This window comes from Orcinus orca, chromosome 11 (assembly GCF_937001465.1).
Source record: "Orcinus orca chromosome 11, mOrcOrc1.1, whole genome shotgun sequence".
NCBI lineage: Eukaryota > Metazoa > Chordata > Mammalia > Artiodactyla > Delphinidae > Orcinus > Orcinus orca.
Window position 1 is genome coordinate 94,739,231 of NC_064569.1, and position 25,924 is coordinate 94,765,154.

The following is a 25,924-nucleotide window of genomic DNA, read 5'->3' on the forward strand; positions in this document are numbered from 1 at the left end:
GTTGGTTTTATTAACTTTTTTTGCCGAGTCATAAAAACTGTTACTCTAGTGCCTTATTTTATCTCAAGAATTGTTACCATAGGGACTTCCCTGGTGGTCCAGTAGTAGAGAATCCTCCTTACACTTCACGGGACGTGGGCTCATTCCCTGGTCAGGGAACTAAGATCCCACATGCTGCGGGGGCACCTAAGCCCTCGAGCTCACGCGCCTCAACTAGAGCCCAAGTGCCACAAACTACAGAGCCCACGCACCCTGGAGCCTGTGCGTCACGACTAGAGAAGAGAAAACCGGCACGCCACAACTAGAGGGAAGCCCATGCGCTGCAGTGAAAAATCCTACACGCCTCAATGAGGATCCCGTGTGCCGCAACTTAGACCCAACATAGCCAAAAATAAATGAAATAAATAAATCTTAAAAAGAATAGTTGTTACCGTAAATTAATACAGCACTTTTCTTTCCATGGTGCTTTCACATTTCTCATGTTTGCAATGCAGAAATAAATTGCATTGTGGTTGGACTCTGTTTTTCACGGCAACACAAATTTTCGTAATAAATGTAGCTTATAGTTTGCACTCTGCTCTTTCAAGGCATATTTTCCAGCTAGTCTAGTCCTTTTTACATGTTCCCTTGATTGCAATTACAAGATGGTGAACAAATTCCTGGTCCTCTCTTCTGAAAGTGAATTTGATCTAGGCCTAGCAAAATAGTCTGGATTCAGTGATTCGTTATAGCTGGATACCTGCATTTCAGTTGTATCTGATGAGAATAAGTAATGAAATTTAGAGCTATGGTAAATTCTCAGAGAAAACTGATGTGATCATCAGGCTTAGCTGAAGTGCCCAACTTCACTTGATCTTTGGTTAAGGCTTGTATATCAAGGACATGCTAACTGGCTATACTGATCTCATCAAGGCATTTGACAGTCTCTGGTCCTGATAGCTGGTTGAACCAGCTGCAGCCAAAGGTGAGAGAGTGATCATCTACCTGGAAGGAGAGCAGTAGTGTTATGACATAGGCTTCTATCCTTAGCCCTGCCTCATTCTGCATGTTTATTCAGTAGATGAAAAGGAAGAAAGCTTATTTCTCAGATTTGCAGATGGCGCAGAACTAGGACAATTAACCAATACGTTTACTTGGTAAGATAGCTTAAGATCTCACTTAACCAAAATAGATTGAAACGATGTGGCCAAAATGAAGACAAAATTAAGGTAAATGTAAATAAGTTAAACTCAGTATGAGCCAGAAGTGGTTGCCAGTGAAGTAAGACAGTTTTAGGTTGTGTTAAAGGTAGTGTAGTGTCCGGAAAAGGCACGCTGTTCCAGACCCATGGCCTTATGTTCTATTTTGGACACCCAGTCTGAGGAACAGAGATAAACTGGAGAGCCAGCCTCCAAGGAAGCCCTTGTCACATGAGGAGCGGGGAAGGAGTGTTAGGGCTCCTGTCTTGTAAGAAAACTTGCCATTGCTTCAAATACCGTTGTGAGGAGGAAGAGTGACGCAGCTGATACAGTCCATACCCATGGTTGAGAGTGAAGCAGAGGCATCAGAGCTGCTCTGAGTTGGTGCTGCTTCTCCCCGCACCTCCACCCTCGGGTCACCTAGTGGTCAGGAGTGGGAGTGTCGTGAGGGAGAAGAGGCTGAATCGGCCCCAGTTGTATCAAGTCAAAGGCAGCCCGAGTGAAGAACTCAACCTGTGGGGAAGAATAGGAGGTGATCCTTAAAGCCAAATTTTTTTATTTAGTTTTTTTTATTTTTATTTTTTTTTGCGCTACGCGGGCCTCTCACTGCTGTGGCCTCTCCCGTTGCGGAGCACAGGCTCCGGCCCGCAGGCCCAGCGGCCACGGCTCACGGGCCCAGCCGCTCCGCGGCATGTGGGACCCTCCCGGACCGCGGCACGAACCCGCGTCCCCCGCATCGGCAGGCGGACCCCCAACCACTGCGCCACCAGGGAAGCCCCAAAGCCAAATTCTAAGTACAGTTCAGGGTGGCAAGCAGGCATGGACCGCCTGGAGCCACGTGATATTTCAATTCTTCCAGAAACAGGTTGATTACTCTGTTAGTCCTCTCTTGTGAGCATCTGGAAGGGATGTTTGAAACTACTAGGTCTCGCACAAGGAATTAATCACTGGGTGCTGTTCAGACATCCCGTCTACTTCCTTCTCTAGTACAGGCCTCTGGAGAGGAAGCAGCTACTATCAGTGCATCGTAATCTGAGAGCTTCTATAACATACCAGACACACTGGGGATATCGGATACCGTGGATTTTAGTTACTAAATTTCCTCATAGAAAATAAATAGATGACAGTCTTGTTCTGACAATTCTGATCTCTAGTGATTGGTGGTTTGGCTGGTTTTTCTTCCTAGGCTATTTGAGTGGGTGGGTTTGTATGTCTTCTTCCCTCTTCCATTCTCTTGGTTTTATAATTATATACTTGTGATACACTCTTTTTTTGTAACATCTTTATTGGAGTATAATTGCTTTACAATGTTGTGTTAGTTTCTGCTGTATAACTAAGTGAATCAGCTATATGCATACGTATATCCCCATATCCCCTCCCTCTTGCATCTCTCACCCCTCTAGGTGGTCACAAAGCATCAAGCTGATCTCCCTGTGCTATGCAGCTGCTTCCCACCAGCTACCTATTTTACATTTGGTAGTGTATATATGTCAATGTTACTCTCTCACTTCGTCCCAGCTTACCTTTCCCCCTCCCCGTTTCCTCAAGTCCATTCTCTACATCTGCATCTTTATTTCTGTCCTGCCCCTAGGTTCATCAGAACCTTTTTTCCGCCCCCCCCCCCCCCTTCGCGGGCCTCTCACTGTTGTGGCCTCTCCCGTTGCGCAGCACAGGCTCCGGACGCGCAGGCTTAGCGGCCATGGCTCACGGGCCCAGCCGCTCCACGGCATGTGGGATCCTCCCGGACTGGGGCACGAATCCGTGTCCCCCGCATCGGCAGGCAGACTCTCAACCACTGTGCCACCAGGGAAGCCCAGAACCATTTTTTTTTTAAGACTCCATACATATGTGTTAGCATATGGTATTTGTTTTTCTCTTTCTGACTCACTTCACTCTGTAGGACAGACTCTAGGTCCATCCACCTCACTACAGATAACTCAATTTCGTTTCTTTTTATGGCTGAGTAGTATTCCATTGTATATATGTGCCACATCTTCTTTATCCATTCATCTGTCAGTGGACACTTAGGTTGCTTTCATATCCTGGCTATTGTAAATAGTGCTGCAATGAACATTGTGGTACATGTCTCTTTTTGAATTATGGTTTTCTCAGGGTATATGCCCAGTAGTGGGATTGCTGGGTCATATGGTAGTTCCATTTTTAGTTTTTTAAGGAACCTCCATACTATTCTCCTTAGTGGCTGTGTTGTGATATACTCTTAAGTACAATTTTGTTATTTTAACATTTTAATTAAAGGCATTTGGGTGGGCTTCAGGTTCCTGAGAAGAGAGAACACTCATGGCATCTCAAAGATTAGACTGAATTCAGTTAACCAATGATGCAAGCCCCAGGATCTGAACCATCCAGAAATCAGGGTCTTGGCAGACTGTGGGACCACTGTCTTCTGTTCAACTGCAGTCAGACACCTGGGCACTTACTGCCCTCTTTCCCTGGCTGATGGTAGATTTCATACAATAACCAAGAGAGCCAGATATCCTTCAGTGGAAGCACAGAGGATAGTTGTCTCCAAAACAGTATGTAAATCCAGGGTCTGACATGAAGAAAGTATTCAGAAAATGTCATATTCCTTTCCGAGCTCAGAAGTGTTTGCCAACCTTCCTCTCTTCTTGCTGGTTAGTTGGGAAACAGGCTGAGACTTGAGGACATTGCTGTTGGTTTGGTCTGCCTACCATGGGTGAGTGTATCCTGAACTTGAACCAACCAGAGAATTGGGAATGAGTCAACATAAAAAATGAATAGTAAGGGCTTCCCTGGTGGCGCAGTGGTTGAGAGTCCGCCTGCCGATGCAGGGGACACGGGTTCGTGCCCCGGTCCGGGAAGATCTCACATGCCGCGGAACGGCTGGGCCCGTGAGCCATGGCCGCTGAGCCTGCGTGTCCGGAGCCTGTGCTCCGCAACGGGAGAGGCCACAACAGTGAGAGGCCCGCGTACCGCAAAAAAAAAAAAAAAAAAAAAAAAGAATAGTAAAAAGTTAAAAAAAAAAAAAAAAGGCTGGAAAGCTATATAGTGAAATAGTGTGGTTTCTTGGATTATGAGTTTAAGGTGATTTTTTTCTTCTAGTTTTATTGAGGTATAATTGACATACAGCACTGTGTAAATTTAAGGTGTACAGCATAATGATTTGACTTACATATATCATGAAATGATTATCACAGTAAGCTTAGTAAAGATATACAAAATTATAAGAATTATAAGAAGTTCAATTTTTTAATTAAAAATTTTTTCCTTGTGATGAGAACTCTTAGGATTACTCTCCTAACAATTTTCATATGTAACATACAGCAGCATTCATTATGTTTATCACGTTGTACACTCCATCCCTAGTACTTCTTTATTCTGTAAGTGGAAGTTTGTACCTTTTGACTGCCTTCATCCAGTTCCCCTTGCCCCTACTCCCCACTTCTGGTAACCACAAATCTGATCTCTTTTTCTATGAGTTTGTTTGTTTGTTTGTTTGTTTTTGCGGTACGCGGGCCTCTCACTGTTGTGGCCTCTCCCGTTGCAGAGCACAGGCTCCGGACGCGCAGGCCCAGCGGCCATGGCTCACGGGCCCAGCCGCTCCGCGGCATGTGGGATCCTCCCAGACCGGGGCACGAACCCACGTCCCCTGCATTGGCAGGGGGACTCTCAACCACTGCGCCACCAGGGAAGCCCAGTTTGTTTGTTTTTGAAGTATGAATGACCTACAACACTATGTTAGTTCCTGTTATACAACATAGTGATTTGGTATTTTTATGCATTTCAAAGTGATCACCATAAATCTAGTTATGATATATCACCATAAAAAGATATTACATATTTATTAACTATATTCCCCACACTGTACAGTTCATACCTGTGACTCACTTATTTTGCAACTGTGTACCACGTAACTTTCCTCACTTATTTCTTCCCTCTCCCCACCCCCTCCCCTTGGCAAGCACCTGTTTGTTCTCTGTGATTCTGTTTCTATTGTTATGTTTTGTTCTTTTGTTTTTAGATTCCAAATATAAGTGAAACCATACAGTATTTGTCTGTTGACTTATTTAACTTAGCGTAATGTCCTCTAGGTCCATCCATGTTGTTGGAGATGGCAAGATTTCATTCTGAGTAATATTCCATCATTTATACACCACATCATCTTTTTTTTTTTTTAAATAGGGGTATAATTGTTTTACAATGTTGTGTTAGTTTCTACTGTACAGCGAAGTGGAGTTCCCTGTGCTATACAGCAGGTTCTCATTAGTTATCTGTTTTACACATATTAGTGTATATATGTCAATTCCAGTCTCCCGATTCATCCCACCCCCTCCTTTCCCCCCTTGTATACCACATCATCTTTATCCATTCATCTATTGATGGGACAAGATATTGCTTCCATATCTTGGCTATTGTAAACACTGCTGCAATGAACATAGGGGTGCATATATCTTTTCTAATTAGGAGTGGAATTGCCGGATCATATGGTAGTTCTATTTTTAATTTTTGAGGAAACTCCATACTGTTTTCTATAATGGCTGCACCAATTAACATTCCCACTAACAGTGCACAAGGGTTACCTTTTCTCCACATCCTTACCAATGCTCATTATTAATTCTTTTGCATGTAGCTATCCACGTTTCCTGACACCATTTATTGAAGAGGCTGTCTTTTCCCATTGTATATTCTTGCCTCCTTTGTCATAGATTAATTGTTCATATAAGTGTGGGTTCATTTCTGGGCTCTCTATTCTGTTCCATTGACCTATGGTTCTGTTTTTGTGTCAGTAGTATACTGTTTTGATGACTGTAGCTTTATAGTATAGTTTGAAATCAGGGAGTACACCTCCAGTTTAGTTCTTTCTCAAGATTGTTTTGGTTATTTGGGACCTTTTGTGTTTCCATACAAATTTTAGAATTATTTGTTCTAGTTCTGTGAAAAATGTCATTGATATTTTGATAGGGATTGCATTGAATGTGTTAATTACCTTGGGTAGTTTGGTCATTTTAACAATATTAATTCTTCTAATCCATGAACACAGTTTATTGTTCTATCTGTTTGTGTTGTCTTCAGTTTCCTTCATCAGAGTCATAGTTTTGTAAGTACAGGTCTTTTACCTCCTTAATTAGATTTATTCCTAGGTGTTTTATATTTTCTTTTTGCTTCTGGGCATTTTTTAAAGTTCTAAATGCAATTTTTATTTAAATTTTAGAAAAGTTTTAGATTTACAGGAAAATTGCATATATAGTACAGAGAGTTTCCGTATATACCATACTTGGTTGCCCTTATTATTAATATCTGATGTACCATTTCACAGTTAATGAACCAATTTGATACATTGTTAAATTGAGTCCTTAGTTTTTAGCTAATGACCTTTTTCTGTTTCAGGATTCCACCTGGAACAGACGTTTTATTTATTTATTAATAAATTTATTTATTTATTTTTGGCTGCATTGGGTCTTTGCTGCTGCACGTGGGCTTTCTCTAGTTGTGGCGAGCGGGGATACTCTTGGTTGCAGTGTGCGGGCTTCTTGTTGTGGTGGCTTCTCTTGTTGCAGAGCATGGGCTCTAGGCACGCGGGCTTCAATGGTTATGGCGCGTGGGCTCAGTAGTTGTAGCTCATGGGCTCTTGAGTGCAGGCTCAGTAGTTGTGGCACATGGGCTTAGTTGCTCTGCGGCATGTGGGATCTTCCCGGACCAGGGCTCGAACACGTGTCCCCTGTGTTGGCAGGCAGGTTCTTAACCACTGTGCCACCAGGGAAGCCCAGACGTTATATTTAGTCATGATAACATTTTAAAAATACTGGAATTCATAATTCCCTGGCAGTCCAGTGGTGAGGACTTCGTGCTTTCACTGCCAAGGGTCCAGGTTCAATCCCTGGTTGGGGAACTAAAATCCCACAAGCCGTGCAACGTGGACACACACACGCAAAAAAAAAAGATGAAAAATACTGGAATTCACATATATTACTTATAAGGTATGTTCTTTATTAGAGATGTGGTCTGATGGACACAAACGTTAGCTCATGAATTCTGAACGTAACTAAATTCTGAACGTAACTAATTCTGAACGTAACTAAAAGTAAAAGCAGAATTTGGCTTTTCAATTCTGGATCTTGTGTGACCTTATCTTTACCTCATTAAGTGCTGTGTACTGTACAGACAGATTCTTAAAGGCCAAATTTCTGCCGGGGGAAGTAGTTTAAGAGGTGAGTATGGGTGTTAATTTGTTTTCATGAAAAGTCCGAACTCAGGAAGAAACTGATTTGGGCTTCTGACCCAGATTTCAACTTGAGTACTTCAGAGGATGAGGTGATCTGTAAGTGACCACTTGGACAAAAGGTCAAATGAAAAAGAAATAAATTTTTCGGTGGCACAAAACAGGAGGCCCTGGGCTTCCCTGGTGGCGCAGCGGTTGAGAGTCCGCCTGCCGATGCGGGGGACACGGGTTCGTGCCCCGGTCCGGGAAGATCCCACATGCCGCGGAGCAGCTGGGCCCGTGAGCCATGGCTGCTGAGCCTGCGCGTCCGGAGCCTGTGCTCCGCAACGGGAGAGGCCACACAGTGAGAGGCCCGTGCACCGCAAAAACAAAACAAAACAAAACAGGAGGCCCTCTTCTCATATAACAAGATCCTCTGGCCTTAGAAAAGCCATGTTAGATCTGCCCTTTCAGATTCTGATGCTTTATTTTGTACTGAAAGTTCATATTTGTGGTAGTATTGGGCCTTCCTTATCTACAGTGGGCCAGAAACTGTGGATAGGTAACATCCCAGCCCAAGCTGGAGTGGAAGGAGGGGCTCCAAGGGATACTTGGGAGCTACTGCAGACCACCCCCTTGTCCTCAATCCCCACAGGAGTTTCCTAGGCAATAACAAGGTCCTATCAAATAGTGATGTCAAGTGGCCACAGATGAGGTTGAGAGGGAGACTGGAGCCATGAATGCTTCGGGTCAAGTTTGCATCCACAAATGGAGCCTTCCACTGATATGGCTCTAGGGCACTCGGAAGTTTGAAACTATGGGACAGTGTTACACCTCTGCCATGGCTTTATAAAGTTGTAACTAGGATAGTGCTAGTTGTGAGAGTACAGGCCAAGGACAGTTGACCCTTGAACAACGTGGGGGTTAGAGGCACTGACTTCTGTGTGGTTGAAAATCCACATATAACTTTAGAGTTGACCCTCTGTATCTGCAGTTCTTCAACCACTATTAGTTCCCATTATTGATATTTTGGCCAAGTTCTCTGCAAAATTCTAATGATAAAATTTGCCCAGCTTTTGCCACAGGAGTGTTTGTGAATAACATGAAAGTGCTTTGTAAAGTGAGCATAATACAATGAGGTCATGATTGAGAATGCCTTCGTGTGTTTTGTAGGCTTCACCTGTGGCTCCCGTTAATTCACTGCATCATCCCCACCTTGGAACACCCTTAGGAACCTGAGCTCGGGTTAATAAGCAGCTCTAAAACGAAATTGTGGTATATCTCTTCAGAGTAGGGTGAAGTTTCTAGAAAAATATTCCTGTAATCCTGTTATAGCTTTTGGTGACCTTTCTAAAACATGGCAAGTGCTTTTTCTTTTTCTTTTTCTTTTTTTTAAAACTAGAGCCTGATGTCCACTGGGACCTGGATATCAAATGGAGACGGGCGCTGCTGCCATCATGGACTGTTCATTCGTACTGCACTTTAACATTTTCTCAGACAGCATCCAGTTCTCACAACCACCACAAGTTCACATTCTCATTTTATGGGTGAGCCAAATGTTAGCATGGTTGATAGACTCAAATGCAGGCCTCTGACTACACCCTCTCATTGCATTATGCCTGAAGATTGAATTTCTTGGGTAGGACTTCAACCAATTTGTTACTAGTTGCGGCTCCTTCCAAGGCTTGTGAATTGTGTAAGAGTGGATCAGGCTGGCCTAGGACTGGTTTGTACACCCGTAAAGAAGGCACTTAAATGTTTAGAAAATGAATATCAGGTAAGCCGCTCCTTCCCAGAGCCCTGCCGCGTCTATCCCCCATCCTGATCACTGGTCGACCCCATATTCCCCTAACTCGTAGGGCTGCAGCGCAGACGGGAGGCCAGGTGGGCATCGCTAGGCCAAAATTGGGCTTCGAAGGTCGCCTCTCCACCTCCACCCCCAGTACCCCCCACCCCCCACGCCGGAGGACACGGCCTAGTCTCCGAAAGGGGGCTGGTGTGCGGGGTCCAGAAGCGCGCAGACCCCACCGCAGCTCCCGGCCAACGGACCCGAAAGACTACAGCCCCCAGCATGCCCCGCGGCCGCCCGCTCGGCCCGGCGCGCGTGCGCGGTGGCGCCGCCGAGGGCCGACAGGGACCGATCCTGGAGCTGACAAGCGTTGGCACGGTGGTGGCGGAGACCCGCGGCTGCGGGGCAGCTGGACGTACCCCGCGGGGCAGGTGAGTGCGGAGCGAGAAGTTGGCCGAGACTCGCTGGGTCTGCGGGGCCCGGCGCCCACCCATGCCCCTCCGGTGGGGACGCTAGGGGCTGTGGACCGACCGACTGGCCCACGGACTTACGGGCCGAGGGGTAAGGCGGCGCCGTCGCCGGCCGGCCCTCGCTCGTGCGGCGCGCGGGGCTGGGGTCCCGGCTAGGCCCGGGCTCTCGAGGTCGGGCGCGAGGCCTGAGGGGCGCGGGCGGTGCTCGGGGCGGGGGGCGGCCTCCCGGGGAGGGACCCCCAGCCGGCCCAGCGGGAATGGGGGGCTCCCGGCGCCTGAGCTGTAGTGCCTTGGGGGCTCGAGCCCGATAACGGCCCCCTCCTGCGGCTGGGAGCAATTTACAGAAGCCGCACCTCAGGCCGGCGACCTTTTTTGTATTTTGGGTTTTTTTGATAAAACGGCTGCTTCGAATACGTTTACAGCAGCGGAGTCCTCTTCAGGTGTGACTTGTAACTTTACCTTAAAGATTCAAGTCTGGGGTCAGAACACAGGCTCAGATTCTGGCCAGACTCTGAACACACTGTAATATGGGTTTTTAACGCTGGAGAAATTCAGGCATGTACTATCCAGGACTCAGCCAGTGTGGTTAGGATTGGAATTTTGAAAATTGTTCTCATACATGGTTTAATGATAGATCCAAGATGCTTTTTATATGGGGCGGGGGGGGAGAGGTGACGTCTCTTTTTGGTGACGAATGACTGTATCATATTTTCCAGTCTTGTGCTGCATATGCGATTTGTGGTGGGTTGGTGGCCCTTTTTTGCTTGCTCTTTGGTGGGATATTTAGAGGTGTCTGGAATATTCTTTACCCTTCTTTCTTTTTCTTTCTTGGTAAATTCAAGTTCCTAATCAGACTCTGTTTCACAAAAAGTGAATTTTCAACTTCGACTTGTTTATTTGTAGCTTTTGTGATTGTTTATGATTAAGTTTGTAGGTACACATATATTTCCTCCTCATCTCTTTTCCGTATCTTCCAGTTCTCTCTGAACTCTAAACGATGGAGTTATATCTTCTTTGTTTTACATATTTATTTATGTTCTCCATAATTAGCTGGTAATTGATTCTAAATAATAGTCAACATCTTTCCTGTCTTTTAATAATCACAGGTGCCTGTAGCCTTTTCATCACTAATTGTTACATTAGCCTGGGCTTTAGCCCTCTTCTATCCCTTTTTAAGCATGGGTGTGTGTAATCTGGGAGAGAGGGCCGGGGTGAGGTGTTTCTCTTGACCAGATATAGGTAACAGGTGAACACGACTCATGGCATCAACTTTAGAAGGCTGTGAACAAAAATTGTTAAATATTAATCTTGTGAATTTGGGAACTTGTCAGGTTGACAGAAGAGTCGGTGAGGTACCTCACAGAAATGAACCTGACGTCAGGGTAAAATATTGAGAAAGGACCTCAGGAATCATCTCTTTTATCATACCGCCATCTTTCAGTGCCCAGAGTGGATGCTGGGGACACCTTGTTGGCTTAGAAACGTAAACAAGGTTCTGTGTGTTTGTGTTTTTGGTTTCTCTCTTCCTAGTTCTCAATGAACGCTTTGGCAGGAGCTCAAAATCTGGTACATTTGATCATTTAACATCAGTTTCATCTGCTTATTCTCCAGATTGTCTCTCTTCCTCAGCTGGTGACATCAGTAATTTTCCACAGCAGCCATTCATGAGCTCATGCAGACTGTCACAAGGAAGTGGAATAGCACAGAGGGTGGCACATACAGGAGAAATAAGGATCTTGTTTCTTTGCCGTCACATATTACACAAGGAGTGAGACAGGAAATCTGGACTGAAGCACAAACTATGCGGGAGGGGTTAGCACACCAGAGTCCAGGCTTCCACATACGGTAATAATCATTGGTACCACTTACTGAATCTCTTCTCTTTGCCAAGTGCTGTAATCGTCACAGTGAAGTGCAGGTTTATCATTGTCATTTTATATGCGTGTAAGTTGAAGTACAGAGGTTAAGTGATTTGTCCACAGACATAGTGACAGGGCCAGAATGCAAATTCAGGTCTCTGATTCTGACATCCCCGCTCTTCCTGCTGCACTGTACTATCCTACCAACATATATGTTCAAGTCTTTCTCATTCTCAAAGAAAAAAACAAAAAACCCCACCTTTCCTGTGGCCACCTTTCTTCTTCAAACTACTGTCACTTCCCATCTGTTTCCTTTCTAGATTTGTCCTTAAAAAGCAAACTCTATGCCCTTCTCTTCCGTTTACTCCTTATTTCATTGCAGTCTGGCCCCCACCCCTCGACTCTATTGAAATTTTTCTCATGAACTCCACTCAGCCATTGATTGAATACCTACCTTAGGTACCATCTTCTAGACTTACAAAGAGGCTGAGATATGGTTCTTGCCCTGAGGGAGTTTAGGAGCTAATGAGGGAGAAGAAGAATTTCATACATGTCACTGTATGTTAACTCCTGACCGAGCAGTCTTTGCTCTTGGGAGTGGGGGAGGAAGACTTCACTGAGAAGGTGATAGTGGACTGCCAACAGAGAGAAACCCTAAGTTGTTCCAGACAGTGGTGTCAGGACTGCAGGCTTAGGTGTGGACTTTTAGAAGTTGTTAGAAGTTGTATCTCTCCAGTGAGAGATGGTACAGTTGAAATATACAGTGTAGGCTTTAGAGTCTGCCAGACCTGGGACCTGAGCCTTAATTTCTTCTTCATAATACCTGCCTACAGTGTCAGCTCTGTGAAAGTAGGGCCTTTGTCTTTTTCACCACCCCACTCCTCTCTCCTAGAACACTGGTCAGTAGATGTTTGTGGAGTGAATACCTCACAGGATGTTGTTCAGCTCGTGGGAGGTGCTAGACTCCCAGCAGCACCATGTGACTGAAGTAACGACGCTGATGTTCAGTGTGGTTTATGAACTGATTTTGAAGACACCATTGTTTGAAATAGTATACATATAATCACCTCCCCTTTTTGAACATTTAGGCTTGTTAATTTATGCTCACAATTCATAAATGAGGAGAGAGACGTTCACCTCTTTTCTGTAGGCACAGTTAACTGTGTGTTTTCACTTCCAATATTATGCCTCTTTTGCAGTTATAAACACATCTCTGCTTTTTCTAAGTGTTTGTGATGTAGGTTTTGTATGTATTTTTTTTCTGTGCTAATGTTCTGGATTGTTTGGGGAAGTTAATTTCTTTGGAATCATTAAATACCTTTATCAGTAAGAGTTAACGTGAGAAATGAGATTGGAAGCACCAGTCCAGTAATCAGAAGGCTTATTCTTGGGAAGGGCCTGATTTCCAATTAGGGCTAATAGATTTTTTTTTTTTCCTTAACAAAACCATACAACTATTCCTGGTCTTACTAGATACCTAGTTAGCCTTCTAGCTAACATTCTAAATACATGAAACAACAGATCATTTCCCTCTTCTTGTGTTTGAGTTTCATTTGTAAATATCATTAATTTGTGTGACTTGAGGTTATAGGATTAAAGTCCAAGTACCACTTTTTTGTTTTTTTGCTTTTGAAGTCAGTGGGATATAGTAATTAGCACCTACAATAAAGTTCAAATTCTGGCTCTACCACTTTAAACTTTGAAAACTTAACACAGTGATATTGCTTCCCAATGCCTCATTTTGCTTATCTGTAAAATTGGGATAATTACTACTACTGTCACCACTCGATAATAGCTCTTATTTATTGGTGTTTACTATAGACTTGGCACAGTTCTAAGAATTTTACTTCTATTAGCTCAATCATCACAACTACCCTTTATAGTAGTATTATGCGCACTTAGGGTGAGGAACAGTGACAAGATGGTCACCTGAGAGTTGTAATAAAGGTGTTTAATAATGTGATGGGTAGTTGTACTAAATGACCTGTAAAGTTCTCCTCAATTATTCTCTGATTGAAATCTCAGTCTCCAGACTCTGAGCCCTAGAGATTGTTCTAGAACAGACTGTTCCTGCCTTTCCCTGTATGGCCAGCCTGGTTTCCTGTTGTCTCTGTCCCACACTCCTGCTTCACCCAGCCCCTTACATTCTTTTTTTTTTTTAACAGTTTTTTTTTAAATTATTTATTTTTGGTCATGCTGGGTCTTCGTTGCTGCACACGGGCTTTCTCTAGTTGTAGAGAGTGCGGGCTACTCTTCATTGCAGTGTGCGGGCTTCTCATTGCGGTGGCTTCTCTTGTTGCGGAGCACGGGCTCTAGGTGCACGGGCTTCAGTAGTTGTGGCACACGGGCTCTAGATCACAGGCTCAGTAGTTGAGGTGCATGGGCTTAGTTGCTCCGCGGCACGTGGGATCTTCCCGGACCAGGGATTGAACCCGTGTCCCCTGCATTGGCAGGCGGATTCTTACCCACTGCACCACCAGGGAAGTCCTGCCCCTTACGTTCTTCACATCACCTTCTCATTGAGCCTTCCCTGAACACCTAATTTAAAATTGCAACTTCCTGGGACTTCCCTGGCCGTCCAGTGGTTAAGACTCTGCATTTCCAATGCAGGGAGCATGGGTTCGATCCCTGGTCGGGGAACTAAGATCCCTCATGCCGCGCAGCCAAAAAAAAAAAAAAGTTATTGTCTAACCCTAAGGTTTATAACAGCAGGAGGACAACCTCCTCTGACATCTTTCCTGAAATTTCTGGTGATAATGATGCTGGTCTGAGTGTAATGCAGTTTGCCTGTTACCATGTTGTTCCCAAGTTTTTGATTCAGTTTGAGGTTGGGATAGTGGAAATAGCAGACTTAGCTTCTGGTCTGGCTGTGTCACCTACTCTCTTTACGGCTTTAAATGAGTCTTTTGATGTCTTTAGCCTCAGTTTCTTTCTTTTGAAAAAAGTAAGAGGGAGATGAACTCAAAGATCCTTCTAACTCCATCATTCGTGACTGATCTAAGAGCCTTTGCCCTGCGCCCAGCACTGAAGAAGCTAGTGATCTCTAAACATAGGTGCAGGTCTGTTAGAGAAATTCATTTGCTCTTGTACTATGGGGATTCTCTCCTAATTTATATTTAATTTGGAATTTTCACAAAAATTTATGTTTCTTAATACAGTTGCTTGTATCATGTTTTAACTCTGCCTGGCTCCCACTGGGCTCCATTCCCAAGTCAAGGTACATTGTTCTTACACATGCACAAGTGGCTTCTGTGTCTTCCCAGAGCACTGTGCTGGAGAATTGACAACTCAGTTGTACTAGTCAGTGTGGTAGAGAGGGACCACTTAGGAGTCACTTCTGACTCACTGACTGATATGGACAAGCTGCTTAACCTCTCTGAGCCCTGGTTTTCTCAAGTGTAAAATGGGGAGTGCTTAGTAAGTATGGTAAATGCTTAGTAAACACTTTTCCTTCTTTCATTGTATCTCCCTTCTAATACCTCCATCTAACCACTGCCACAAAGTACATAGGATTGGATTACCATACTCTAGGGTTATTAGGTAGGTGTTTTCATATCTGCAAATGAAAAATTCCCAGTAATTATATAGATGGTATGGCCAAATGAGTGACTTAAAGGTAGTTTTTGACCTCTATGGTTTAATTATATGAGGAATAGGGACTTTGTTAACTATATTTATGATCTGTTCCTTTTAAGTGCCCGAAGCTCCTATGTTAATATAAAGCTTTAAATATAAATATTTCAGTGCCCTTTTTTGCCAGTCAGCCCTCAAGGAGCTTTATTTTCCTCAAAAACTCTTGTCTGCATTTTTCAGAGCTACCTGAATGTCGAGTTGAGGTTAGGTACCCATTGTTTGTTTCACTTTTACTTCTAAGGAGGGTGTTGCTCCCCAGCCCTGGTGGTGGGAATGACAGAAGGTCCATGCAGTACATTGCTTCTGCTTTCCTTATCACAGTCCAGGTGCTTCCAGGCTGTAAATCTTAGGGGAGTGATCCTGGGAGGTACTCAGGGAAGTGATCAGATTACCTTGGGTGATTATTTTACAGGAAGACCTAGAGTGGATGGGCCTGGTGCAGAAGCCTGCACAGGAGAGCCTCATTTACCTGGTGCTGCTGTGCAGGAGAGGGAGAGCCATATCTGGGCTTGTGGAGTTCTGGCGGGGAGAGTCCTGTTTCCCTCGTCTGTGTTTCCAGTCCGTGCTCTACCTGGCACAGTCATGCCTAAATCTTGCCTGAAGGAACACTATTTCTGGTCACAAAGAAAATATTGACTCAGGGACGGGGAAACAGCCCCAGCTGTAAGCCTGTGGGAGCGGGAGTGGAGGGAGTGGAGCGCACCCAGGTGTTGATTCCTGGGTCGTTTTGCTCTTTAGCTGATGCCTGTTTGGAAGGAGGCAGTTTGAGAAATTTGGATGCCTTTTTCACTGGGGAGATTAAGAATAAAGTGAATAATAAACATGTTTTCAACAAGAATGATTGGGGTGACTGGAGGGGGGAGCCAGTTCTAGAAGATTAGTGCCACTAGCTGCTTTATCGTGGTGTTTGGTGGGGCTCAAGTTTTTTTTTTTTTTTTTTTTTTTGGGGCTCAAGTTTTGAGACTTTCTTTCCATACTGTGGTAATTGCTTCATTTAGCAGCATGCTCTAAGAGAAAGTGGTGGGTTCTAAGGTCTGAAAGAAGGGTGCTGCGGCTGGAGCATCGAGCGAGTGTCCAAGGCTGAGAGATGAAGCTGGAACGATCAGCAGGGACTACTAGCTCATGCAATCTTAAAAGTCAAGTTAACAAATTTGGACTTTTTTTCCAAAAGTCAGAGGGAAGAAAAGAGGCTTTAAAGAGGAGAAGGAAATAATCAGTTGCATTTAAAAAGGATTTCTGTGCTGGGTAGAGAGTAGAATCTGCAGAATCAGAAATTCTGAGGGGTGGACCCCAGCTGTCTGGGTTTTAAGAGCTGTCTGTTTTTGTGTTTTTCTAATTTATTTACTTATTTTTGGCTGCATTGGGACTTTGTTGCTGTGCGCGGGCTTTCTCTAGTTGCGGTGAGAGGGGGCTACTCTTCGTTGCGGTGCGCGGGCTTCTCATTGCAGTGGCTTCTCTTGTTGCGGAGCATGGGCTCTAGGCACGCGGGCTCAGTAGTTGTGGATCGCGGGCTCTAGAGCGCAGGCTCAGTAGTTGTGGCGCACGGGCTTAGTTGCTCCGCGGCCTGTGGGATCTTCCCAGAACAGGGCTCGAACCCAGTCCCTTGCATTGGCAGGCAGATTCTTAACCACTGCGCCACCAGGGAAGCCCTGTCTGGGTTTTAAAGAAGCCCTCCAGGTGATTCTGATACACTCTGCAGTTTGAGGACCACTGATGGAGTTCATTTAAGAGAAAGGGAACAATATTGTAAAGTCAGGGAACTAAACTCCATGGTATTGCTGAAGTGTAGCTTGTATTTTTTAAAAGTAGTTATTTTATATGCCTAAATAAAGAAATAAGATAAGCTAATAAAACGTACATTACATAATCAGTCTAAATCACTTACCTTGGAATGTCAATAAAATGGACATAAGCCCTATATCCCACATTATGTGAGAAGGCCAACACCCTACCCCAGGTTTTTCAAATTTAACTTCTTTAATTCTCATAACAACGTGTAAGGTAGGAATTATTATCCCTATTTTCAGACCTTTCTTTGATTTTCCCCTCAAACCACAGTCAAGGCTATTATGAGTCCAGCAGGCTTTCTTGAAGGTATGTATGCCAAAGGGGTATTACCTTGCAACAGCACACTAACTTAAATTGGGGTTTGGATTGTTCTTTGCTTAAGAGGCATTTGGTCCACCCCTAAGGCCTCCCCACTCCCAGGCACGCAGCATGTCACTGTCTCATGGGTGGCTCTGTCCTGAAGGATGCAGCTCCTTACCCATCTCTGGACTGCTGTTCCCTTCCCCTCTGTAGTCCAGGCCATCCCTACCTCCAAATTTCCATTAATTTCCTTTGCTAGACAATCGATAGATCTCTCCTTTTCTAATCTGTGGCTTCAAGGTTTACCTTCCACCTTTAAGGAGCTTATCAAAATATTTTCCCAAAGATAAACCTCCTCTTTGGGAAGCATTCTGGAGCCAACTTTACTTTTTAAAATAAATTTATTTATTTATTTTTGGCTGCGTTGGGTCTCCGTTGCTGCACGCGGGCTTTCTCGAGTTGCGGCAAGCAGAGGCTACTCTTCATTGTGGTGTGCGGGCTTCTCATTGCGGTGGCTTCTCTTGTTGCCTAGAGCACAGGCTCTAGGCACACGGGCTTCAGTAGTTGTGGCACGCGGGCTTAGTTGCTCCGTGGCATGTGGGCTCTTCCCGGACGCAGGCAGATTCCTTTCCTTCCTTCCTCCCTTCCTCCCTCCTGCCCTTCCTTCCTTCCTTCCTTCCTTCCTTCCTTCCTTCCTTCCTTCCTTCCTTCCTTCTTTCTTTCTTCATTGGGTCTTCGGTGCTGTGCGTGGGCTTTCTCTAGTTGTGGCAAGCGGGGTCTACTCTTTGTTGAGGTGCGTGGGCTTCTCAATGCGGTGGCTTCTCTTGTAGCAGAGCACGGGCTCTAGGCGCTCAGGCTCAGTAGTTGTGCCTCTCCGGCTCTAGAGCACAGGCTCAGTAGTTGTGGCACATGGGCTTAGCTGATCTGCGGCATGTGGGATCTTCCCGGACCAGGGATTGAACCCGTGTCCCCTGCATTGGCAAGTGGATTCTCAAGCACTTCGCCACCAGGGAAGTCCTTGCAGGCGGATTCTTAACCACTGTGCCATCAGGGAAGTCCCAAGAGCCAACTATTAAAATAGTAATTTTCCACTGTCCTATTATTATAATATTATAAAATTTTAGGTTCATTTTAGGGATCACTAGGTTAATTACCTTACTTCAAGTGACGTGTTAAACTCAAATAGCAATAATTTGTTACTAATCTATTCTTTGATTCTGTTTACAAAGCTGACACTATAAAGTAGAAAAGGCACATTTTTAAAAAATCCAAATCCTCTCCCAAACTAGACAAATATACTTCATTTAAAAAAATCTTCAAAGGGCAAGTTCCTCACAGCACTGTTTTTATTGCAAAAATTGCTGTTAGGTGCTTAAATGTTGTATCTACAGATGACTACATTAGTAAATTATAGGACATATGGTTATAAATACTGCATGATTACTGGGGAAATGCTGATAATTTGATGTGCAGTAGAGAAAAATATTTTAAAATCTGAAATATAAGAACTGTGTACGTGTGTAGAGAAAAACCAAAAGAGAGCATAGGAAAGAAGAAAGTGTGATTTATTGAGATGGCAAACTTTTTAAAAAATTTTAGGAAATAGCAGAATTTTAAAAAATTTTGATTTCTGTTAATGTCATTGTGTTAGTATAATTACAAAACTCAGAGGAGAGTCCCGCGCTTCCTTCCCATGATAAACCCAGTGACTGTATATGCTGCAGAGATTTTCTTCTGACCTATAGCTTACATGTATCCTGCTACCACTTAAGTCTGTCATCTGTGTTCTCAGTAGAAAAGAGCGGAACTGTGTAAAGTGCCCAGAAGTGCTCGGAAGAAGCTCCCCTGAGCCTCGGGCTCTGACAGCCAGTGTCCTACCTGACCCCAGCTCGGGTGTGGCTGGGGACCAAGTAAGCGCCCGATCTGTGGAGAAAACTCGGGACGGGGAGGCATATCTGTACAAGTAGATTCGGAAATAGCATTTTTTTCCCCCTTAGAGTCTGTCTTGCAAATTGATGTACTTTTCTGGTCTCCTGGTTTATAAGCATCTTTTTCCTTTAAACTGCTTTTAGTGACTTTTGCTTTGGGCAGAGTATTTCATTTCAGTGTACTGGAAAGAAACTGCAACTCCATGTGAAGTCATACACCTGGGGATCTTGTTTAGCCTTAAACAAAACAAAACAAAAAATTGGTGTGGAAACCTGGTTTCAGCAGCTTAGGGAGTTCCTGACTTCACAGTTGCTGTTAAGATGTCAGATTCATGCTGAGCAGTGTTAGAAAAGTGTTAGTTACAAATGAGAGAGAAAGTGATCCTTTTCACAGTTATATACATAAGCTATCTCTAATAGTTTGCACCTTTTTTTGTCACTTTTGCTTTCTTTGGTTTCGTATAAATCCCTGTGGAGATGGATATTTGAGGTGATAAGTAGTAGCCCTGTGAGAGGAAGAGGAGGGCAGGATACAGAGAAACTGCATGGTTGTTTTAAGTTCAGGCTTCATTTGTGGACCTCAGAAAACTCAAGGACTCATTCTTATTCCGTCAGTGTTCTGTACTTAAACTGTAATTTTTAAAAGTGAGATATAATTCATGTACCATAAAAATCACCCTTTTAAAGTATACAATTCAGAGGTTTTCAGTATATTCACTGTTGTGCAACCATCACCACTAATTCCAGAATATTTTCATCACCCCCAAAAGAAACCACATACCCACTAGTAGTAATTCCCTATTTCCCCCTCCCTCCAGCCCCTGGCAACCACTAATCTACCTTCCTTCTCTATGGATTTGCCTATTCTGAGCATTTTATATAAATAGAATTATACATTGTGTGGTCTTTTGTGACTGGCTTCCTTCACTGAGCATAATGTTTTCAAGGTTCATCCATGTTGGTACATGTGTCAGTACTTCATTCCTTTTTATGGATGAATAATATTCCATTGTATGGATATACACATTTTGTTTATCCATTCATCACTTGATGGACATTTGGATTGTTTCCACTTTTGGTTTTTTGTTTTCGTTTTGTTTCCACTTTTGGACTATTATAAATAATGCTGTTGTGAACATTCATGTACAATTTTTGATGTGATATATTATTTTTAAACACAATACCTCTGTACTTTTTCAAAAAAGAGAACATTTAAAATCAAAACTAATGAGCCCCATACTCCTACCACAAAATCAGCCATATTCCTTTTTATATTACCTTCAACATGTATATATTATATATTTTTTAAATGGCTGAAATCACATACTATCTTCATGCTGATGACTACTTTTCTTCTCTTCCCTCTTCAACTCACTTCAACTGGACTTCCACCCTCACCATTAAAAATTAAAGCTCTCTCATAAATCGTAGCAATGTTTTCTTTTTTTTTTTTTTTGCGGTACGCGGGCCTCTCATTGTTGTGGCCTCTCCCGTTGCGGAGCACAGGCTCCGGAGGCACAGGCTCAGCGGCCATGGCTCACGGGCCCAGCCGCTCCGCGGCATGTGGGATCTTCCCAGACCGGGGCATGAACCCATGTCCCCTGCATCGGCAGGCGGACTCTCAACTACCGTGCCACCAGGGAAGCCCCGTAGCAATGTTTTCTTAGGTCAGTCTCCCAAGGCAATAGAAATTTAAAAATGGGACCTAATCAAACTTACAAGCTTTCGCACAGCAAAGGAAGCCATAAACAAAACGAAAAGACAACCTACGGAATGGGAGAAAATATTTGCAAATGACGTGACCGACAAGGGCTTAATTTCAATAATACACAAACAGCTCACACAACTCGATAACAAAAAAACAACCCAATCAAAAAATGAACAGAAGACCTAAATAGACATTTCTCCAAGGAAGACATGTAGATGGCCAATAGGCACATGAAAAGATGCTCAACATCACTAATTATCAGAGAAGTGCAAATCAAAACTACAATGAGGGGACTTCCCTGGTGGCGCAGTGGTTAAGAATCCACCTGCCAATGCAGGGGACACGGGTTCAAGCCCTGGTCTGGGAAGATCCCACATGCTGCAGAGCAACTAAGCCCGTGTGCCACAACTACTGAGCCCGCGTGCCACGACTACTGAAGCCCACGTGCCACAACTGCTGAAGCCCGTGTGCCTAGAGCCCGTGCTCCGCAACAAGAGAAGCCACCACAATGAGAAGCCTGCACACCACAATGAAGAGTAGCCCCCGCTCACCACAACTAGAGAAAGCCCGCGTGCAGCAACGAAGACCCAACACAGCCAAAAAAAAAAAAAGAAACTACAATGAGGTATCACCTCACACCAGTCAGAATGGCCATCATTAAAAAGGCTACAAATAATAAATGCTGGAGAAGGTGTGAAGAAAATGGAGCCCTCCTACACTGTTGGTGGGAATGTAAATTAGTGCAGCCACTCTGGAAAACAGTATGGAGATTCTTTAAAAAACTAAAAATAGAGTTACCATATGATCTAGCATCCCACTCCTGGGGAAAACTCTAATTCAAAAAGATACATGCACCCCAGTGTTCACAGCAGCACTATTTACAAAAGCCAAGACATGGAAGCAACTAAATGCTCATTGAAAAATGAATGGATAAAGAAGATGTGGTATATATATACAATGGGATACCACTCGGCCATGAAAAAGAATAAAATAATGCCATTTGCAGCAACATGAACGGACCTAGAGATTATCACACTAAGTGAAGTAAGTAAAACAGAAAAAGACATATATGGTATCACTTATATGTGGAATCTAAAATATTCCAATGAACTTATTTATAAAACAAACAGACTCACAGATATAGAAAACAAATTTATGGTTACCAAAGGGGAAGGGGGGAGCGGGATAAATTAGGAGTTTGGGATTAGCGGATACAAACTACTATATATAAAATAGATAAACAACAAGATCCTTCTGTATAGCACAGGGAACTATATTCCGTATCTTATAATAACGTATATGGAAACAAATATGAAAAGGAAGATGTATATATATATGTATAACTGAATCACTTTACTGTACACCAGAAACTAACACAACACTGTAAATCAACTATACTTCTATCTTAATTAATTAATTAATTAATTAAAACCAAAAGTTCAAGAAAAATAACACAATTGAAGCTCTTGTCAGTGTCACCACCAACCTCCAGCTTGCCAAACCAACAAACCAATGACCAATTCTCTGTCCTCCATAGCACCTGACCTCTAAGTAGCACCTGACACTGATGATCACCTCCTCCTCGTAGAAACACTTTCTTTTGGTTTCCACAGTGCCACACACTGCTAGTGTTCCTTCTACTTCATTGGTCACTCCTCAAACTATTTTTTGTATATTTTTCTGCCTAACCTCTAAATGTTGGAATGTTCCAGGATCTGGTCCTCGGCCCCCCTATTCTGCATTCTCTCCTTAGCCACGACATCTAGTCCTGGTGTTTCTCAGATTCACGTCTCCAGTTCTGACTACTGCGAACTCTGTACTCATATATACAATTGCCCAGTTGACCTCTCCACTTAGAGGTCTAATAGACATCCCCACTGAACATGGCCAAAGCAGATTGCTTGCTAACCATGAAACCTGCTCTCCCCCAGTCTCCCTTCATCTTGGTTAATGGGATCTGCACAGTAGCTCAGGTCAAAAGCCTAGGAGACATCATTGATTCTTCCCATTATCTACCTCTATATCTCCAAATTATATCCAGAATCTAGTTACTTGTCATCAACTCAACTGATTTGGTCCAAGATACCATCTGTCACCTGGACCGCTGTAATAGTTTCCACTCTAAACCCCTCTGTAGTTCATTCTTCACAAAGTAGCCAATGCGATTTCTTTAAAAACCTAAGTCAGACCGTGTCATGCCCATGCTCAAAGCTCTTCAATGGCTTCCCATTAAAATGAAGTCCAGAGTCTTTGCTATGAGCAGTAGGCCCTACATAATCCAGGTCGTCCTGCCTTTCCAGTGATATCTGCTACTTTCCCCCTCATTGCTCCATCTCAGACACACGTGTCTTTTATTTCTCCAGTATAATATAAATCTTTTGTTCCTTAAGGTCCTTGCACAAGCCGTTTCCTCTGTTTGAGCTTCTGAGTCTTTGTGGAGGTGACTCCTTATCATTCTGGTGTCAGCTGAAATGTATCTCCTCAGAGAGGCCTTTCCTGACCACCTATCAAAAATAGTCCTGCCCCTACCTGCCTCTGAAATTATTCTTTCATTTACTTGTTTATTGTCTGTTTTCTGTCACTAATATTAATAGCTGGCTTTATTAAGCACATACTATGTGCTATGTATTGTGATAAATATTTACATTTTCTCATTTGTCATCATTTTACAGATGAGGAAACTGCAGGTTCATAAAAGCGAGAACTTTGTCTTGTTTTACTGCTATATCCCTTGCATGTGGAACAGTGTCTGGGGCATAGTAGTTGCTCAAAAAATATTTGTTGGTTGGATAGATGAACAAAAGACTCCTAGATTTATATCTCTAGTTTTTACATCTCCTTGAAGATGTAGACTTATGTATCCAGTCACCTGCTTAACAGCTCCACTTGGATTTCTAAGAAACATTTAAATTATCCTACAACTCTTCATTCCCTCTTCCCCCAAACCTGTTTCTTTCCCACTCACCAGCATATTAGTAAATGTCATCATCGTAAACCCAGGAATTCAGACCAGAAACCTAGGCCTCACTTTGGGATGCTCCCTTTCTTCACTCCCCACATCCAACCCAGAAGCAAGGCCTATTGGTTCTGCCTCTGGTTATATCTTGAATCCATTTACTTCTCCCCACATCCACTGTCACCACTTTAGTCTCACTCCCCGTCATCTTTCCTGGAGCTTGTGCTTTCAAACTGGTCTCACTGTATCCACTCTTGTCTCTCCACAAGCCATTTGCCAAACGGCAGCCAAAGTGATTTTTTAAAAAACGTGTTAGTTCACGCCACCACCATGTTTAGGATCCTTTTGTAGCTTCCCATTGTCCTTAAAATCTAAATCCTTCACTGTGACCTACAGTTCCTTGACAATCTGGGTGCCTCTACCTCTCCAGTTTCCTCTTACCGTTGTCCCCCTTGTCCATTGTGTTTCAGTTACTGGGCTTTCTCTTCTTCCAAGGCCTTTCCCCACCTGAGAGCCTGTGGACTTGCCTTTCTTTCTGCCCATGACTCTACCCCCATCTTTGCAAGGCTGGCTTCTTGTCCTTGCGGTTTCAATTCAAGTAGTGCTAGTGCGTCAGTGATTCCTTCCCTGGATTCTTTTTGTTTTGGTTTGGTTTTTGGTATTTGGGGGGGTGGTGCAGTAGAAAAAAATAGTAGCTTTATTGCTTTCCCAGGCAAACCTTCCCTGGATTCTATATCACATCACCCTTTTGTTTTATTCAGATCACTTGCCATACTCTGAAATTCTTATTTATTTATCCATCTATTTGTTTTCTGTTTGATTTTCCCCCTCTAGATTGTAAATCATTGTTGCCCTAGCACATGATATGTTTTGGGGAAATATTTGGGGAGTAAATGACAGATATACACGTTTCTGAGTGCACATGCTACATACATTTTCCCTTAATATTATATCATAAATAGTATCCATATTTCTTTAGTCCCTATAATTGGACTTCTTTTTTTTAAATAAATTTATTTATTTTACTTATTTATTTTTGGCTGCATTGGGTCTTTGTTGCTGCGCGCTGGCTTTCTCTAGTTGCGGCGAGCGGGGACTCCTCTTCGTTGCAGTGCACGCGCTTCTCATTGCAGTGGCTTCTCTTGTGGAGCACAGGCTCTAGGTGCGTGGGCTTCAGCAATTGTGGCTCACAGGCTCTAGAGCGCAGGCTCAGTAGTTGTGGTGCACAGGCTTAGTTGCTCCACGGCATGTGGGATCTTCCCGGACCAGGGCTTGAACCCGTGTCCCCTGCATTGGCAGGCGGATTCTTAACCACTGTACCACCAGGGAAGCCCGTACCACAGTTCTTTATCCATTTACCAGTTAAAGGACATTTGAGTTGTTTTCAGATTTTGGCAGTCACAGATAAAGTTGCCACAAACGTTTACATACAGGTTTTTGTGTAAACAAAAGTTTCATTTTCCTTAGATAAACATACCTAGGAGTGCATTTGTTGGGTTGTATGGTAAGTACATGTCTAACTTTATAAGAAACTGCCAAACCCTCTTCCAAAATTGTGGTACCATTTTGCATTTCTACCAGCAGTGTATGAGAGTTCTAGTTGCTCTGAATCCTCGTCAGCACTTAATATTGTCAGGTGGTTTGTTTTTTAATTTAAGCCATTTAATATGTGTATGGTAATATCTCATTGTGGTTTTAATTTGCATTCCTTAATAACTAATGACATTAAGTATCTTTCTGTATGCTTGTCATCTGTATATCTTCTTTGTTAATGTTTCTGTTCAAATCTTTTGCCCATTTTATTTTTTTTAATATTAATTTTTGGATGTGTTGGGTCTTAGTTGCGGCATGCGGGCTCTTTGTTGTGACGCACAGGCTTCTATCAAGTTGCGGTGCACGGGCTTCTCTCTGTGGCGCGCAGGCTCCAGAGCACATGGGCTCTGTAGTTGTGGCCCCTGCGGTATGTGGGATCTTTGTTCCCCTACCAGGGATCGAACCCATGTCCCGTGCATTGGAAGGTGGATTCTTAACCACTGGACCACCAGGGAAGTTCCGCCCATTTTATTTTTTTAATTGGATTGTTTGTTTCCAGCTCGCTGAGTTTAGAGAATTCCTTATATTCTGGATACGTGTTCTT

The 25,924-nt window shown here is 43.5% G+C and overlaps 1 protein-coding gene across 9 annotated transcripts in view; it reads left to right on the top strand.

Moving 5' to 3' along the window:
- Positions 1 to 9,419: 9,419 nt before the first annotated feature.
- The window catches only part of SGSM3 (small G protein signaling modulator 3), a 35,355-nt gene continuing 18,850 nt past the window's right edge, over positions 9,420 to 25,924 (top strand). For 5 of the 9 annotated variants that reach the window (XR_004476627.2, XM_033404940.2, XM_012536641.3 and 2 more), the window contains exon 1: positions 9,420 to 9,576. The gene's annotated coding sequence lies outside the window, so the exon portion shown is untranslated. The remainder of the gene's footprint in view (positions 9,577 to 25,924) is intronic. The other 4 variants (XM_033404937.2, XM_033404939.2, XM_033404942.2 and 1 more) reach the window with 3 other exon arrangements.